The sequence below is a fragment of the Peromyscus maniculatus genome, chromosome 6, assembly GCF_049852395.1.
Source record: "Peromyscus maniculatus bairdii isolate BWxNUB_F1_BW_parent chromosome 6, HU_Pman_BW_mat_3.1, whole genome shotgun sequence".
In the NCBI taxonomy this organism is placed as follows: domain Eukaryota; kingdom Metazoa; phylum Chordata; class Mammalia; order Rodentia; family Cricetidae; genus Peromyscus; species Peromyscus maniculatus.
The window spans coordinates 2,586,394-2,603,786 of record NC_134857.1 but is presented as its reverse complement, the minus strand read 5'-3'; the positions used below and the strand labels follow the sequence as shown (position 1 = coordinate 2,603,786).

The 17,393-nt window shown below is 43.7% G+C and overlaps 1 long non-coding RNA gene across 1 annotated transcript; it reads right to left on the bottom strand.

The window, feature by feature from the left end:
* Positions 1-6,956: 6,956 nt before the first annotated feature.
* On the bottom strand, positions 6,957-17,383 carry LOC121830423 (uncharacterized). The gene is made up of 3 exons (XR_006073632.2): positions 17,130-17,383; positions 15,922-16,007; positions 6,957-7,722 (listed from the first exon to the last, which is right to left on the bottom strand). It is a non-coding gene; the product is annotated as an uncharacterized LOC121830423 (long non-coding RNA).
* Positions 17,384-17,393: the final 10 nt, after the last annotated feature.

Below are 17,393 nucleotides of genomic sequence, written 5' to 3'. Positions count from 1 at the left end.
AAAGCATGGAAAAAGAAAATGTTCAGGGTACTGATAAACTAATGGCGCTTGACTACCAATACTGTCTTGTGGGTTTCAGTCCATCTGAAATCTGTTGGTTGGACTGCACATAACAATTACTCAATAATGAACAGGAAGCTTTGCAATACCCAAAGGAAAATCATGATCCTTCTCCACTGGCACCCATCACTGGCTACTTATAGTCAGTCTCTCCATAGGTCATAGGGCTGAGCTGCTGAGCTCAAAACTTCACTATACATCAAGAATTACACGCCGGGCGGTGGTGGTGCACGCCTTTAATCCCCAGAGCGAGATCCAGGACAGGCACCAAAACTACACAGAGAAACCCTGTCTCGGGGAAGGAAAAAAAAGAAAGAAAGAAAGAATTACATTCCCCCATCCTTCCCAGCAGTACCACAACCATTCCTCACCTAGGAGAGAGAAGCTCACAATTTCCAGTTCTTTCTCTTTTCTCCTCCTGTATTTGTCAGCTGAAAGGTTGTTTGAAGAGGAAGCCAGCCAGACACCAGCTTTGCTGTTTTGCTGATGTCTTGATTCTTTACCAAGTTGCTCTCCCTCTGCCGAATTCCCTCAGATTTTCAGGTGTTGGAGAAAAAGTGGATGAAAACTTCAGAGGCCAGGGTTCTGGGCTGTCCTGTTCTGGCACAGGCCCTGAACTCTGGGCATGGCCGTAACTTCTTTGTGTCTCTGTTCCCTAAATTAGGGGCATACACACAATTACCCCCACACCCTTCTGTTCTTTCTGCCAAAACCAGGGACGGTGGAAGGGGGAGATTGCCCGGGTGGATTGCTCCCCAGCTGTGGTGATGACAGGCAAGGCTTGGAACCCTTCTTTCTGGAGAGCACTCTGCTCTTGGAAGGCCCTTGACCCACAACAGAAGAGGCCTACTGCCCTCCCCAGCCAGCACATTATTCCTTTCACTTCTCAGCAGTCATTCAGTGTAATGAGCAGGTTGGTTGTTTCTAAATAGCCACTGCAAACCACAAAGCAAGACTGAGCACAGCATGGCAGTTCCCCAGAGAAAAATCAAGGCCACCCGGGCACATGCTCTTCTTTTAACTCTTTCTTCCCTGGTAAAATCATCACACCTTCCTCCGGTGTTATGTAGAAAACCTGGGGAGCAGCCTGAGCTAGCTGCTAGCTGGAGGTGTTTCAGATTCTCTTTGAAATCAAATGGACTCTGCCTACAGGAAGTCTCCTACTAGCTGTTTACACTGATCTCTTCAAATTCCTTGCTCAAGCCCACAGCATGTCCTACTTGGAAAGGGTGTGAGAAAGACAGCTGTGTTAATGAGATACCCCAGCTGGCTGCTGTGAGCAGTGTCGTTTGCATGTGTTTCATTGTTTGTTTGTGAGTGTATGCTGTCTTGTTTTCTATCTTTGATTTTTCTCCCTTCATTCTCTTTGTTTCATACATTTACATAACGAATTTTAGTCAGTTTCATGCCAATTCCTTTTTCTCACCCGCTCCCACCCCACATAAACCCTTCTTCCCCCCTCCTACCTTCATGTCTTTTTGTTTGTTTTTTCCTGTGTGTGACCCACTGAGTGGCTTGTACAGTGTGGTTATGAGGTTATCTACTGAACATGAGCATCTTATCAAGGGCTACACCCCTGAAGAATGGCTTTCCCTTTCTTAGGAATTATTAACTAATGGTCCTGTGTAAGTCATAAGGTAAGAAGTTGTAGATCTTGGACCTCCAAGCAATTCCTTTGGCTTTCTTCATCAGATCTGCTGTCCCTGCTTGCAAGGTGCCCATCACCATCAGGCTTGCTGACTGTTGACATTCCCTCATAGAAAGAGGGGGTCAGCAAAGCCTGGTACATTCAGTTGAGGCAGGACCAAGCCCCTCCCCCCTGTATCAAGGATGAGCAAGGCGTCCCACCTAGGGAATGGGCTCCAAAAAGCCAGCACATGCACCAGGGATAGATCCTGATCACACTGCCAGGGGCACCTCAAACAGACCAAGCTACACAGGCTTTGCTGACTCTCCATGGGAGGCCTTACCCTTTTGGAGGAGGGGATGGGGGAGGGAGGAGGGAGGAGAGGGGGATCTGTGGTTGGTATGTAAAACAAATAAAAAAAATTTTTAATTAGAAGGAGGAGGAGAAGGAGAAGGAGAAGGAGAAGAAGGAGAAGAAGGAGAAGAAGGAGAAGAAGGAGAAGAAGGAGAAGAAGGAGAAGAAGAAGAAGAAGAAGAAGAAGAAGAAGAAGAAGAAGAAGAAGAAGAAGAAGAAGAAGAAGAAGAAGAAGAAAGGAGGATTAGGAGAGTTATTGGACTTACCTGAGATTCCATGCCTCTTCCCAGGCATTTGTCTGCAATTCTTCCCTAATTGCATATGACCTCAAAGTCTTGGTAGGTACATACTTGAGGACATACTTGACCGGAACTTAAAGGAAGGGGGCATCTGTGAGTCTGTGGGGAAATCATCATCCATACTGACTAAAAACTTTTCAGTGCAGCTGCTTTGGGGGCCTATACTGTGGCAGACAACTCCTTACCCATGATCTGTAAACAGGCTCAATACAATATTTGGTTACCTGGGGTAAAGTTTGGTTTGTCCTTGAGAACTTATGAAGGACGGGTAAATATGGTTTACGTCTCCCTCGGGAAGGAATTCTTACCTCACTCATCCGTGATGGGTATGTTGATGAACATTGATGGGTGTGTTCTTGTCCAGATCGTGTGCAGATAAGCACAGCTGCAGTGAGTTCATTGCCTGTGGATTTGGGGCCACATACAAATGTATTGTCTAGGCTTAAGATGGAGAAATCCTGATTTTTTACCACCCCAAGGAAAAGATTTCTATTAGTCCTCAGCTAATCTGGAGCACAAATTCTTCTCATTTTATATATTTCTTTAGAAAGACTGAATAATACTAGAAGAATATTTTGTTACCAAGCAGTTGGCAACCTATGATTTGTGTCTTCTTTTATATCACAATAATCATTTCACAGAAGAATTTGAAACTGGTGTACTCGACAGGTCATCCACAAACCTGCATTTCTAATGAATTTCACAATTCATGCTACCAAGGGGAAGTAATATCTGTTCTTAGCTTGAACACAAACAGAATGTTAATAAAAGAATGGTTATTTTTTCTGATGTTCTGTAACTATTGATAGTATTTGTAAAAATTAGCTCACTCACAATGGCAGTATGCCTGAAACTATTCTTCACACTGTGATTTTTTTTAATATTGTGAAATTAAGTTGTGAGATAAGTTTTCCAATAATGTTGCTTATACTCTCCAGTTATGAAATTTATATAAAAATAAAACAATTGCATGTTTTTAATGAATTATTAGTGCAGGTAATCTTTTTTCTAGAGGCTTTCTAATGAAAACATGAAATTTGTTTAAACTTATCACTGTAGATACAACTTTGTCAGAATTTAATATTTGCCACCCTAGACAATCAAGCATTTTCAAAAAGCATGTAACTTTAGACACTGCTTCCTATTGCAATGTGGTGACTATGTGTCTGAGCTCTGGAACCTTTGGCTTCGTCCTAATGGGCAGGGGCCCCAACTCTCTTGACTCAGTTGCTGCCTTGTCTGCAAAATAGACAAAGCATTGATCAATCTTTGCTCCTTTTAAGTCTCAGGTATTTATCAGTGACAAAAAACTGAGATAGCAACTTACAAAGAAGGTTTTATTTTGGCTTGTGGCTTTGTTGTGGTCAGCCCGTGGTTGTTGGTCCCCTTGTTTTGGGGCCTGTGGTGCGTCGTGGTGAGGCATTGGGAGTGGAGCAAAGCTCTCGTATCACAGATGGAGTGTAAAGACACAAGAAGGGACAGGAGCCTCAGTCTGCTTCAAGAGCATGTCCTCAAAGACAACCCTCCTCTGAGCCCTACCTTCCAACAGTGCCAAGCTGGGGCCGTGTAGCAAATGCGTCTCCCCCTGAACATTAGTTACCTAACAATGTACCAGCCTCAAACACTGTAATGGTGTTTCTTGTCAATACCAGCCTCAGTAAGGCCCTTTCCAACAAAGTTTCCCACCTCCAGGGACCCTGATGGTCACCTAGTCAAATAAGAGTTCCTTCCTCTCTCAGATTTGCATATGTAGGGTCATGAAGCTAAACACCCCTTCTGTGGGCTGAGCTTGAAAGAGTCCCAGTGCTTGGGCTCCAGTGCCACCTCTTAGGTCCGAGACTTCCTGGAAGTCTTGCTTAATGTTCCCTATTTGTGCCATTTGTGATTGTTCTTTAAGAGTATAGTTTTGTGCTGTTTTAATCAAATGTAGGTTACCAGCATTTATAACAGTAAGTCAGTATAATAGAAATTGTTTTGCAGTTATCTTCACAGGATATGATCATAATGAGCTATGATAAAACAAGCTAGTAAGATATTTTCAACGTAAGTATATATTAGGATTAAAAATAGGGAAAATGGGGAGAGTAATGGTAGTTGGAATAGAAAAAGAAATAGAAATTTATTAATGTTTTGAACAAATAATGGGCTTCAAACAGTGTGAGATGTTATTCACTGAGAAGGGATAAAATCACTTTTGAAAACCATACAACTGATTGTCATAGTATATACCCATACTATGAGGACTTGGGAGACTGAGACAGGAAGATTGCGCACTTGAGGATGTATGGGAGACTGTCTCCACAGCTCCACACTACTTATCACTTGCCCATCTCTCAAATTAAGAGGCTGCTCAGCCAACATGGAGTCCTTGGTAGAATGAGCATGACTTTGTCGATCTAGTCTGGTTCAGTATGCTAGCACTTAGTGGGTTGTGGGGTAGGGCTCCCCTCTCTGCTTTTTTTTTTTGTTTGTTTTTTTGTTTTTTTGTTTTTTTTTTTTTTTGGTTTTTCGAGACAGGGTTTCTCTGTGTAGCTTTGCGCCTTTCCTGGAACTCACTTGGTAGCCCAGGCTGGCCTCGAACTCACAGAGATCTGCCTGCCTCTGCCTCCCGAGTGCTGGGATTAAAGGCGTGCGCCACCACCGCCCGGCCCCCTCTCTGTTCTAAACGTTTTCTGCTTCAGATCCTTGATGGCTACATCACCCCCACCTCCTCCAAGCAGTAGCCCAGGAAGCCAAGCCCAAGCCCCTGGCTTTTATGCCTGGTTGAGGAAGCCCTTCTAAGCTTCACAGTGTGTGTTAGCATCCTGGCATCTGCTGGTGCCTCTGTGTTCCAGCATCCTGTTTTAAAGTCACAGCTGCTCCTGAGTTTGAGGAACTTGTTCCACTAGTGTTGGGAGCAGATTGCCCATGCAGTGGGCGTAGCCTGTGAGGCCCTAGGCAGCACTCAGACCTGCAGTTATGGAACAACGGGAAGGGAACAGCTGTGTGGTAGAGCGGGAAGCCTGCAAATTGCTGGGGGCATCCCTGGTGCAAGACAGTTCAACTACATGGTCCTGGGAGCCTGCGGGGGGGGGGGGGGGGGGAAGGTCCTTGTCACTGGGTAGCAGCTCACAGGAGCTACTCATGTCCTTCCTGATGGACTCTTGAACAGTGCAGAGATGAGCGGATGTCATTCCTGTCTCCAAGGAGTTCCCTGCCACTGTTCAGAGCTGTGCCTTCGGAGTTCCAGCATGCTGGGGTCCTGCCGACCTGAGGAAGCACAGGGTAGGAAGGGGAATCTTCTGGGCTGGTTTCCTCAGGAAAATGGGTGGTCTTTTCAGTTCGACACAGCTCTCAATTGTCCTTGAGAAGCTTTAAAATTTGCGGGGGGGGGGGGGAATGGAGATTTTTCGGATCAGCCATTAAGAGTAGTTTCCACTCTTGCAGAGGCCAGTTGTTTATTAGACAGTACTGTGTTGTCACTGAGGCACTGGTAACCCTGCCTCCCTCTCTCGACTGGCTTGGAGTCAGAGGAAGTCCATCTGGGCTTCTTGGGGACTCTATCACTGAGTGTCAGCATGGCCCTGGTCCTGAAGCCATTCTTCTGTGTTCCCTGTCTGTAGCTCACTCACTACAATACAGATTGTGTCCCACCTCTTTCCTTATTTCCCACTCGTGTTCAAAGATGGACTAGTGGTGTTCTCTTTGCCTCTGTTCTCCCATCCACCCACACTTGTTCTCGGCAGCCCAGAAAATCTTGGCACTCCTCATACAGCTACCAACAGATGCTCCTTGCCAAAAGGGCTCTGACATCAGCTCTGCAGCCAATGGCCCCAACTCTCTGCAGCTGTCTCCTGTTTCTTTCTGAGTAATATGACACCCACAGAGAGAGTGGGGTGAGCTTGGCCCCAGGAAGCATCCCTCTGTGTGCCTCTGAGCTCTCTGGCAGCTCTTTAATAGCCAGTGTGCATCACCAAGTGTGAGTAGATGACTGCACGACTAAGTACAATGTTTCACAGTGTAAGCTAACTAGCCATCACAGTTTGCTGGGTGCCTTGGGACAGAATCAAGTCCTCCTAACCAATGCTGTAAGTCTACAGTCAAAGCAGGCTTGTAGAGACTCGGGATAGCTCTCAGTAAAGTGCTCTCTTATGAGCAACAGGATTGAGCTCAATCTCCAACCCCTACTTAAAAAGTTAGATGTAGTGGTGTGCTTTTGATTCCAGTGCTGGGGCACTGAAGACAGGCAGATTCCTGGCGCTCACTAGTCACCTAGCCTAGCCTAATCAGTGAATCCCAGGCCAGGAAGAGCCCCTGTCTCAAGGTGGACAACACATGAGGAACAGCACCTGAGGTTGTCTTTGGTCTCCATACAAACATCCGTGCATCCTCATATACACAGACACACACATGTACCTACCTTCCTTCCACACAAAGGACATGTAAGCCCAAGAGAAGCAACCACAATGTGAAGCCACCCATCTAAAATTCCCAGGCTGTTGAGTCTACGTAGGTATGAGCCAAATGTTCTCTCCAAGTCCCAGTAGGAGCTGCTAAGCAGATCTTGTGTTTCTTCCTGATTTTTATCTACATTGCATACAATGAGGTATCAAATAAACACATCTCAGCACTCTGGTGCATTCACTAGTTTGAATTTTATATATAATTCTTCTCAGTGCTTACTGCTATGGAATTATTTAACGAAATGATAATGCACCAGCATGTATTTCTTTCAGTATAAAACCTGAGTGTTTCCATTTAAATAGTGTGTTGTACAGAGGAGCTTGTGAAACACATGTTCAATGGCTAGATGTCTTTGGAGGGTTTGGATTGTGTGAAATTTCTCAGTTCTGAACAATTTCTTCATTAGTCTTAAATCACCAGGTTGGTAATGAGGAGAGTGTGGTGAGGGGGAACTAAGAATTAAACCGTAAAAACCGGTTTCTGGGGGTGTTGCCACTCACAAGAGGGGACACAGAGAGTGACAAGTTCATGTGGATAGAGTGAATTAGAAATACCCATGGCACATCTGGAAACATCCAGAGTTCAGCTGAGGGGTCAAGTGTATTGCACGGTGATCACTTTGTGGAGGAGAAAAATCCTCAAAGGAAGCAGGAAGGAATGGCCACAAAGGGAGGAAAAAAGCAAGAGAAACTACAGGTCCCTGGAATCAAGGACAGGAAGTATCTTCCAAGGCAAACCATACAGAAAAATCAAATAAGAGACTGGGTTCTCGTTAACATGAGCACCAGGGGTAGGAGTCAATCGGAACTCTGGAAACACACCAGGGACATCAGCATGGGGTTGGTGTTGCTTCAAGATTCCAGATCTGTTCTTTGCTTTTCTCCCAGTGCCCCCATCATTTGTAGCTGTTCTGTGACTCAGCTAAGACCTCTCCACACTCTGAAAGTAGAAAAGGAAAGAGAACACGGTGTGGAGTGCAACTCACAGTTCTGTGACCAAAGTCACACCCTTCCCATTGGCTCCCAATCCTGGCTGTTGACTGGAACTCCCCAGTAGAAGCATTTTAAGCTAAGACATCATCATTTTAAAAATGTTGTTAGCTGGGTGGTGGTGGTGCACATCTTTAATCCCAGCACTCGGGAGGCACAAGCAGGAGGATCTCTGTGAGTTCAAGGCCAGCCTGGACTACAGAGTGAGTTCCAGGAAAAAAAGCACAAAGCTACACAGAGAAACCCTGTCTCAAAAAAACAAACAAACAAAAACAAAACAAAACAAAATGTTGTTGCTGTGAACTTCTAACTTGACCAGCTGACATTTTGGAATTTATTCCTTACCTCCTAACAACTGTAATGGTAGGAGGAAACACTGAGAAGGGAGGGCTCCTCATTTTAATATTTTTACAGTCTTTAGTACTAGCCTTCATGTCAGACCATATCACCTAAACACAAACTATAACAACAACAACAACAACACAATAAAAGGAAAAACACTTGTGGTTTAATTCTTTGCTTTAAATGATCGCAAATTATGTGCAAAGGAAACATGTGTAGTTGCAAAGGCTTCCACAGGATGATGGCTGACTTATTCCCAAAGTCCAGTTCATCACATTGAGATGGTCAAATGTGTAAGAGGTCTAGAAGCCAATGGGTTAGATATGTAACATTTTTACATAAAAATCCTTCTAAACGTGATTTAATTAAATAGGATTTGCTAACAGGGCAGAAGAATGTCACATTGTGACTCATGTCCTACCTACATTTTCCTGTTGGAACTTCTCTACTAACAGATGAGTGATCTAATTTTATGTTGGATCAACTCCACAGTTTGATGGAGTTATAGCTTCGAATGGGCATCAGTTGATTGTTGTATATTTAAATGTTCTTCAGGACTATGCAATCACCTTGTTCATTTCAGAAAAAGCTAAAGTTATGAAGAAAATGTTCAGTGACCTCATTACTAATAGGTATAAGCCATATTTTATCTGGAGGCAAACAGAAGTCCCCAAAGATCCAGAAGTGTCAAAACTGTAAACTAAAGGGAGAAAGAACTTGCACTGTTTTCAGGCAATACCCTAAACCAGGTTCCCAAACACATAGTCTGCCTGCCCTTAGAACTAGATGAGGTGAACTTCAGAAGCCAGCCTAGGCTCAGTCCAAACAAAATTTCCCAGATAATCTAATGTCCAAGTAACATCAGATTATTTTACAAAATGAATTTGCAAAGCTGATGTACCACACACAGGGAACCCAAAACTGTAAATTAACTAGCTATTATAAACAATTATTTAATCATAACAAAATATGCAGGTGTTTTACTTCCTAATGATATAATTTTGCAAAGTCAAACATTCAACAAATAGCCAGGCAGTGGTGGCGCACACCTTTAATCCCAGCACTCAGGAGGCAGAGCCAGGCGGATCTCTGTGAGTTTGAGACCAGCCTGGTCTACAGAGTGAGATCTAGGAAAGGCTCCAAAACTACACAAAGAAACCCTGTCTTAAAAAACAAACAAAAACAAACAAACAAACAAACAAAAAAACACATTCAAGGAATATTTATGAGGTCTCACTTTGTGTCTTGAGCTGTACTATGGCTCAGTACCCCCTTCTGTGACATATACTATCTGTGATGTAGAAATCCCTATTAGCAAGAGTCATAAGACAGGGTTTCAGAAGACAGACAGCTTGCATCGAAATCCTATTACTTAAATAGCTGTGTGACTTTGGAAAATCCATTTTTTTTTTCTGTTCATCTCTGCTCATCTGTAAAATGGAGGGACTCTGCTTAGCTAACAGCCCCTGAGAAGGGCATCCTCAGAAGGGCAAAGAAAGTCATTCAAGAGAAAATAATAGTAGACCCTAAGAACTCAAAGGTAGGAATTTCAGGGACTGTAACATTCAGACTACTGAGTCCTGCTCTCAGAGTTTCTGACTCAGTTTTGTCTGGAATGGGATCTGGGGGTTGTGTCTTTGCCTAAGTCACTGCCTATGCTCCCAAAGAGATGATCACAGCAGGAAGTGAGTGGCAGTGGGTTTTTTTGTTTGTTTGTTTTTTGTTTTTGTTGTTGTTGTTTTTAGATGAATTATGTTCAGTAGGAGTTCTGGAATTCCTAATTAAGATCTTGGGATCAGAAATTTAGTTAAAAGGAGCAAAAAACCTTTTTAGCAGGTTGTGTATATTTGAATGGATTGAGGTGATGAGGATAATGTCTAGGGAGACAAATGAACTAGCAGCCTATATTTTGTATCTGACTCCTTTAGACCCATCATGTACTAACTAGTTCAGGGTTTAAAGAGTTGGCAAAAAAAATTACAGGATGTCCAGTTACATTTGAATTTGAGATAAAGTAAAGCATTTTAATCAAGTGAGGGAACCCTGCAGTGGTTCAGAAAGCTCGGTTCAGATTGACTTGTCAACTTAGATCAGGACTTCGGAGAACTGATGCCAGGCAGTTTATTCCCAACAAATTTAAACACAGTATAGTATGGAAAAAAGTTTCCTGGTGTAGTACAATCTCTGGTGAATAAGGAAGTGTAATTATATTGAAACTCAACTCAGGGTACATGCCGTTTCTTCTAAGAAGATGGGTTCTAGAGATAGACTGCCTCTATTAGCTTAAGGGCCTAGGGAAGGCTCCAGCTTGATCTCAGTCATACAAATAGCATACATTTGGGCTATTAGCCACCTTTGGTCCTGGTTATGGGAGCTTGGGGGAGCCTCTGGTTATAAAGGTCAGTTAGATTACTAGCCGCCTCTGGTCATACCTGTAGGAGCTTGATATGGCCTGGTGCAACAGATATCACAGAACAGCAGGCTATTAATCACCTCCAATTCTCAGCTTTCTGGATGGAAGAACAGGTTTTATGTGCATTCCTTTGAGAGGACAATCCTGCATGCTTAACACTCCTGGTTTTCCCTGGAGATCTGTGGACACAAGGACCTTCATGCTGTGCTCCCAACAACCAAGTATTGCCTGTATAATATTTGGGACAAATTGGACACATACTAACAAAATAATGTGCTTATCTGAAATTCCATTTTAAGTACACATCTTTTATACTATCTAACAATATAAGCTTTCTTCTCCTTGCTTGCCATAGACGAATCATTTGTATTAGTTGTCCCCGGCCTCTACTTGCCAAGTCTTATGTGTTGAAGTCCTAAACCCTCATGTGATGGTTTGGGAGGATGATTAGGACATGAGGGAAGAGGCTTCATGAATGGGATTAGCATGTAAGCAACCTGTGAGCTCCCCATAACTTGTTACAGTTTGAGAACACAGCATGAGCACTATCTCTAAGTCTAGAAACAAGTCCCCAATAGACACAAAGTTGGTTTTGCAATGATCTTGAATCTTCCAGCATTTGGAACTGTGAGGAATAAATTTCTATTGTTTATAAGCCACCTGTCCCATGGCATATTGTCATAGTGGTCTACCAGAAACCAAAGGGTTGACAGCAGCCTAACATTTTAGAGTTCTGGTGGCCAGATATCTAAAAGGTATCCATAAGGGAACCTTCTGCTTGGAAATCATTTTCCTTTTCCAAAGCTAGCTAGATGGTGCCTTCTTTCTTTTCTGATCTCAGTGTCTCTTGCCACCATGCCCTTCCCCTGGTCTCTCTTTCCTTTGCCTCCCTTCCTCTACTCTTAATAGACTTGTTCAGGTAGTACAGGATAATCCACTCATCTCGAAATTCTCAGCTTCAAGATTAATCACAGCTACAAAATGTAGTGGTAAGTTTCTATGGTCCTGCCCGACCTCACGGTCCTGCAGCTGCTTATAAAATAATCACTCAGAGGCTTAATATTATTTACAAACTGTATGGCCTTACGGTAGGCTTCTTGTTAGCTAGCTCTTTCATCTTAAATTAACCTATTTTTATTAATCTATGTTTTTCCACTTAGCTGTGGCATTACTGGTCTGCTGGTATTTTGCTACTTCTCAGGCAGTAGCTAGGCGTCTCTCCCTATTCTCCTTTCTTCTCTCTGAAGCTCTGCTTGGATTTCTCACCTCCCTCTAAGCTGCCTTGCCATAGGCCAAAACAGCTTTATTTATTAGCCAATGGGAGCAACAAATATTCACAGCATACAGAAAGACATCCCACCACAACAAAATATTTGCCACATTGAGTGACATATTCACCATTTTCAGAGATCAGAATATGATCTTTGAGAAATGTCATTAAATTGCCTACCTTGCAACTCTCTTGACATTTATGTGCATTACAGTCAGCTAATCCCACTTCTTAGTCTCTGTTCTATTGCTATGAAGAGACACCATAACCAAGGCAACTTTTTTTTTTAAGGTTTATTTATTATGTATACAGCAGATATGACTGTAGGCCAGAAGAGGGCACCAGATCTCATTACAGATGGTTGTGAGCCTGTGGTTGCTGGGAATTGAACTCAGGACCTCTGGAAGAGCAGTCAGTGCTCTTAACCTCTGAGCCATCTCTCCAGCCCTCCCCCAAGGCAACTCTTATAAAGAATGCATTTAATTGGGGGCTTGCTTACAGTTTCATAGGTTTTGTCCATTATCATCATGGTGGGGAGCATGGTGGTGTGCAGACAGGAGCTGAAGCAGTAGTTGAGAGCTTTACAGCTTGATCCACAAGCAGAGAGGGACACAGGGCATACAGTGAGCTTCTGAAACCTCAAAGTCCATTCCCAGTGACTCACTTCCTCCAACAAGGCCACACCTCCTAATCCTTGTAATCCTTTCAAACAGTTCCACTCCCTGGTGACTAAGCATTCAAACACATGAGCCTATGGGGGCCATTCCTATTCAAACCACCACACCCCACAATAAAAATTTAAGGTACAACTGCATTTGTAGAAATCTAATGATTAAAGATATTAAAGTTTAATAACAGCAACGTTTATTAAAATTCTCTTATCTGGGTGTAGTGGTTCATGCCTATAATCCCAGTATATGGGAGACTGAGGCAGGAGGGTTATCATGAGTTTATAGCTATCTTGGACTACCCTGGATGACAGTGAACTTCAGACCAGCCTGAGCTATGACATGAAACTGTCTCAAACAAAACAAAAGTTTATTCTCTTCATACTAAATTGCCTTGCAGGAAAGAATAGATTATGTCTGTAAAAGCCTGTTTGTTTCAGAAAAGAAGGAGAAATCACATGGGCTGGAAAGAGGGCTCAATGGGCGGTAAAGTGATTGCTGCAGGAGTATGAGGATCCAAGTTCAGATCCCTAGAAGTCATGTAAAGCTGAACTGTATGTGTCTGTAATCCCAGCACTTATGGAGAGGTGGGAGGCTGAAATAAGAGCATGCCTGAAGCTGGGTGGTGGCGCACGCCTTTAGTCCCAGCACTCGGGAGACAGAGCCAGACGGATCTCTGTGAGTTTGAGGCCAGCCTGGGCTACATACAGAGTGAGTTCCAGGACAGGCTCCAAAGCTATACAGAGAAACCCTGTCTCGAGAAAACAAAAACAAACAGAGAGAGAGAGAGAGAGAGAGAGAGAGAGAAAGAGAGAGAGAGAGAGAGAGAGAGAGAGAGAGAGAGAGAGACATGCCTGAAAGCTCTTGAGTCATCTAGCCTGGAACACATAAGGGCAAATAACAACATACTCCACTTCAAACAAACTGGAAGGCAGGACTGACGTGAGTGCTGTCCTCTGACTTCCACATGTGATGTGGTGTGCATACACTTTCCACACACATGCACATAGAGATTAAAAAGAGAAATTATGGAGTGCTTGCTGTGAGATGCTGAAGATTTAGAAGACTGGCTTACCCAAGTGTGTTGGTTTGGAAGACAATGGCCCCCAAAGGGGATGGCACTATTAGGAGGTGTGGCCTTATTCAAGTAGGTGTGGCCTTATTGGGGGAAAGTGTCACTGTAGGGGTGGACTTTGAGATCTCCTAGGCTCAAGCTACACCCTGTGAGACAGATCACTTTCTGTTGCTTTCAGGATCAAGTTGTAGCTCCTTCTCCAGCACCATGTCTGCCTGCATGCCGCCATGTCCTGCCATGATAATAATGAACTGAACCGCTGAAACTGTAAGCCACCCAATGAAATGTTTTCACAGCATAAGAGTTGCTGTGGTCATGGTGTCTCTTCACAGCAATAGAAACTCTAAGACATCAAAAATGTATGAAACTTTTCTACAAACATGAATAAGAGCTCGCTTGAGTGTCCTGTGTCCTTAGTCTGCTGGCTATCTTGAAAGCTAATGAACTAAGTGTATGAACACAATTCCTGTCTGCTGGCCATATAAGCCCATTTTACCATGGTCTTTGCATATTATTCTTTCTGTTTGAAACACCTTTAACATCACCATTTTCTAGAATTCTACTAAACAGTCCTGTGCTCAGATAGCACTGATCAGTGAACAAAATGATTCATTTGCTTTGGGTTTTATTGCTGATTGAAGCAACTCTAAATTCTCTGAACTGAAAGATTTTTTTCCACTTCCTATTCTAGAACAGTTTTTTTTTCTCCTCCTCCTTCTTCTTTTTAGGACAGAGTCTCACAGTGTTCACTGGGCTGGAATACATAGACTAGGCTGGTCTTGAACTCATGAAGATCCACTAGTCTCTGCCTTCCCAGTCCTGGGAGTAAAGCCTTGTGCTACCAAATCCTGTTGTGATCATTCTTAAGACACAATAAAAACTCAAATATTTAGTAAGCACATACATTCCAGAAGTTTTACTAATGGAGACAAAAATGTATCACTGACAGAATAAAAAGGTGAGAAATGAAACCTACTGGGATCAATGTAGTCACAGCTTACAACTTTCTCTCTCTCTCTCTCCACCTCCGTTTTTCAAGACAGGGTTTCTCTGTATAGCCCTGTCTGTCACTCTATAGACCAGGCCTCAAACTCACAGAGATCTGCTTGCCTCTGCTTCCTGAGTGCTGGGATTAAAGGTGTGCACCAGCTGCAACTTCTAAAGGAAAAGGAAACAGTAACATGCAAGCTTTTTCTTGGTGTTTCCTCTTCACCGTGCTTTCTACACATACTGACTCATCCTTATTTCTCATAGGTTGCAGCCTATTACAAAGCATATATTCTAAGTAACTTGCCCAGAATCACAGAAACAGTCAAGAGCAGTGGCTGATTTGAGACCAGACAATTCAGAGTTCCTGGGTTTAAGTATTTCATATTTCAACTCCCCAAAAGCCTAGCATTAAGCCTTCCACCATTACTAAAGTTTCTGTGAGATAGAAGAGGTGGCCTGCTTCCCCCTAGGGCACAGACGGGTGTTGAACGCTCTTAAGATTTCAGAGCTCTGAAAATCACTATTAGTGTTATTAGTGTTCTCATAGTAAGTGTTCCTTCTGATGCTAATTCTTTAGTTAATAAACAAAGACAGTGGGGCTGGGCAATATGACTTCCTATTCAGCACCTGTTGGACTCTCTCTGCTGTCCCAACAAAAGAACTGTCAGTCAGTCAGCTGTATCTCTACAAACAGTACCAGCCTTCTTGACTATTCCACTGACACTCTGATAACATTACATACTGACTGCAGCTGGTTGCCAGTCTCCTGGACTCAGCCATGGTGGTTAGGAACAGTTTGTACCAGATTTTCTGTATTAGGGCATCTTAAACTTTTTCCACTCTTACCCCCTTTTCACCTGAGAAAGTTTTACATAACCCCAAGTATGTAAGTATGTAAACTACGCATACAAGTAAAATATACAACAAATTATAAGGAAACTTCTTTAAATAAAAAGGATAAAAGGAATTTTGCATACTAATAAAATGGAGGTACTTGGGTATATGTGCAAATGTGCATATCTGTGTGATGATGCATGTGTGCTGTGCACAGTATCCTTGGAGACCAGAAGAGTGTTCAGATCTCCAGGTGCTGAAGTTATAGGTGGTTGTACAGTGCCCCAGGTGGGTGCTAAATTTGATAACTCAGATCCTGTGAAAGACCAAGTATTTTTAACTCTAAGCCATTTTTTCCAGTCCCTACACCAAAAATTTTAACACAATATTATCCAAAGATATATTTATCCAGTATATGTTGCTGGATGGTGATAGAAAAACATTAAATTCTTTGTTTTCCACAGTTAAACCATTATGTTTCTGAGGAAACAAAAGTCCAGATACAGTAAAAGATGAAGGCTCAGGATCACTTAGTGAGTTGCCTGAAAGACACTAACCTGTGCTGTCTCCTCTGGTTTTGAAGCATCTGACCTAATAAAAGTTTTCTTTCCAGTGATCTTTTCCTGTCTTTCTGTTCTGTGACCTGAGGGGAAACATGAAAAGCAGCTAGGACAGCAGAGCGTGGTGATGGCAGACGCAGCGGAGCGAGCTGGCAGCCGAGCTGAGACAGCGGCAAGGCAGCTGGCAGCCCAACCCCTGACAAAGCAGCACCTGGGCAGTTCAAAAGCAGCCTGGACTGGAAGAAAGGCTGCACTGGACAAGGACGGCCAGAGGGAACAGAGAGCAAGACCAGCAACTGCAGTCCTGATAACTAGCAAGCATCAGAGCTGTCAAGTCTTTGGGGCCGAGGTCTCCGACGTGAGCCAAGAACTGTAGCACTGAATCCCAGAAACAAGATCAGTCAGGAAACTGCTAGCTAGCCAAGAGCTGGGGAAATCCCTGCTTCCCAAATCCATGCAAGAGTTGTTATGACTTGTAGGGATAGGTGGATTCTGTTAGTTCCAGACCAACCAGTGATATATAGTGAGATTGTCACTTGAAAAAAAAAAAAAAAGGTAGGAACAGGGGACATGAGCACTAGAAGGCCACCTACTGCTGCCCCACTTTTGCCAGCTGCCAAATACCATCCCTCCCCTCTCTTAATTAAAAAAAAAATCTTGTATGCACTGGTGTTTGACTTGCATGTCTTTGTGAGGGATTCAGATCCACTGGACTTGGAATTACAGACAGTTGTGAACTGCCATGTGGATGCTGGGGATTGAACTGGGCCCCCCTAGAAGAGCAGCCAGTACTCTTAACCGCTGAACCATCTCTCCAGCCAAATACCATCTCTTGATGTGGGTAGACCAGGACACTGGCCAGCAAATGGGGAACACGTTTGCGTCTGTAAAAAATAAGCCTTGCCGACTTAAAACGACAAACGAGGTTTCAGTGCACCGGGATGGAAAGCGTCGCTTCACTTCTTTTCTTGTCCCCTGGTCTCAAGTGAACTACCTTCCGCCTGCTACATCCTCCCAAAACCATAACTTGGTTGGTCCTCACCATCACCAAGCGCTTACGAGGATTCTCCACCGGCCCGCCCGCATCACCCTTCCGGCTTTCTTTGACAGAAGTTAGCATCCTCTGGAGACTGCCCACAACCTGGGTCAGTCTGGAAGCTGGTAGAAGGCCAGAGTCAAGAGCTGGGGAAATCCCTGCTTCTTACCCCCAACCCCAGCCCCGCAAGCAAGAGTTGTAGGGATAGGTGGATCGCTGTTGAGTTCCAGGACAGCCAGAGATACGCAATGAGATTCTGTCTTAAAAAACAAAACAAAACAAAAAACAAAAAAATCCAGGGCTGTGCTGCAGACGCTCATTTCCTCTGCAAAGCCCCCCGGGTCCAGCCACGAACTTCTGAAAGATAAACTGCACAGCCCCTCCCTGCAGCAGCCGTCCGGGATCTCTAGCCCCGCCCACACCGCGCTCCGAA